Genomic DNA, 2,176 nt, shown 5'->3' with positions numbered 1-2,176 from the left:
CATTTCCTGAGATACCTATGACAAGTAGGACTTCTTACCGGGAATCCTAGGTAATCCATGAATAAATCACATTTAGGGATGAGGAAATAGTGAGTGGGAGTGTATGAGCCATATAGAACTCAGGGTCACTTCTTGCTTGAAGAGTGACTTCTTTTTTTTGCTTGTTTAGCTGCAGCAGCAGCAATATATTTGTTTGCAAAAAGCTACTTTCTTTGTAGAATGCTGAATTTTCACCTAGAGCAAGTTTATACCTATTTGCTGGCCTGTCTGTGTTGTATCTGCTCTGGGAATAATTAGAAATTGTCACTCCAATTTTCTGTCTCATATTTGGATAGCACCCATCATTGCAATATGCAACCCCTTCAAAATACAAGGAATAAAGTATTTTTTGTGGGGAAATGGCTCCTGTCAGCTCCAACAGCCTTTTCTTAGCTCTCATTAAAGACTTAACAAGAAAGCTGTCTGGTTTTTAGTTTCAAAAAGTAAAACCTAGGAAAAAACAGAAAAAAACCCAGTAGTTATTTTCCTGGCAAAAGTCATAACTAAATGACTAGGTTAGACCTTATTAAAATGATTTCCCAAAACTGTTTTTAGAAATCTCCTTGTTTAAATATCTCCATGGTTGAGAATCTCCCTTAGTGGGAGCCCCAACCTGATGATGTAGATTAGAACTCAGAAAAGGCAGAACAATTTGAATATGGAGGAAACCAGGAGGCTTCAAAAATTGAGGGCAGTTTTCTTTATTTATCAGTACTGTATCCTTTAGATCAATAAAAATTAATAGTCCTGTAAGTTTCAACTACTGTTTGAAACTTTCTACTTCATCCTCCAAAAATTAATCAAGTTTCAGCATTTAGGGTAGCCCTCTGGATTTGATTCAGAAAGAGGAACATTGCCCACTCTCCACATCAGGAAGCATGGCTCTCTTGTGACTATTCTGTATCTCCACTGACATTTTGATTTCAAAGGTTGCTCCTTTTTTTGTAAATGGTCAGAGCTGGGCTGTTCAGACTCTCAAAACTCCCACTGGGAACTCCCTTGAGCTCATTTGATTGCTGCTTATGGAGTTCACTCATTTTTTTCCCCTCCTCACCTTAGATTCACTCTTCTTTGTATCCACCAGGGCCACAGACTCTGACGTTTACCTGGACCCAACACCTAGCCCTAATAACAAACAGCCATCAACCAGTTCTGATCTTCAGGCACTCATTACTTGAAGTATCGTGCCTTCACCAGTTTCCATACTGTTTCTGGAACATGACTCTTATTTTTCAGTCTTTCTGGTTGTTACTCACATTGTTCATTAAGTTACATAACATTTTTCTGCCTCAGCTCCACCTCATTGACAACTGTAGAATGCCAACTGTGGTGTTCACCAAGACACTAAAAAAGTTTTAAACAAAAAAAAACAACAACCCCCAGCCCCAATCAGAAACAGACAACAGTCATCCCGTACCTTGTCACTCACCACTCTAAAGCATTGGTAGATGCTTTCTGTAATCCCTCTGGAACACGACTGTCTTCCTACTCACAGTGTTCATTACATTACAGTCATTTTTCTTACCTCAGCTCCACCCTCTCATTATCAACAATGGTTCAGAGTGTTTTGTTCCTGCTTTCCTCCAGTTGTGGGGCTTTGAAGATGCTGTTCCATGTACCTCTTTCCTTGTTTCATAACTCAGAGAATTTCACCACAACGTTTTACTGCTGCCATTGTAAATTCTATCCAGTCCATCTCCTCTCCCTTTCTGTGTCTCTCCTCTCTCTATCCCTAGATGTTCAATCTTTCTCCTTATTTATTTCCCATACTCTTTGCATTTGTGTAAGGACACTCAAGTATGTTAACACTTGTGAAACAGAAGATTAAAAATAAAACAACCCAACTTCTGCCTTACTTTGTGTCTTGGAAGTACGTAAGACTCAAAGACAAAGCTCTCCCTTTTCCCCCCATCTTGCCTAGTTTAAAGCTCTTTAAACAAATCTTGCCAGCTGTGAATCCAAGAGGCAATTCTTCTGCTTAAGTGGAGACAAATGCTATGTCTACACTAGAGACCTTACAGCAGCACAGAGAGCTCTCCTGTTGGCACAATTAAACCACTCCCAATGAGTGGTGATAGCTGTGTCTTCTTCTGACATAGCGCTGTCCACACCAGCACTTCTTTCAGTGTAACTTACG

Source organism: Gopherus evgoodei, chromosome 14, assembly GCF_007399415.2.
Source record: "Gopherus evgoodei ecotype Sinaloan lineage chromosome 14, rGopEvg1_v1.p, whole genome shotgun sequence".
NCBI lineage: Eukaryota > Metazoa > Chordata > Testudines > Testudinidae > Gopherus > Gopherus evgoodei.
The sequence above is the reverse complement of the archived record's forward strand: the minus strand, read 5'-3'. Positions refer to the sequence as shown.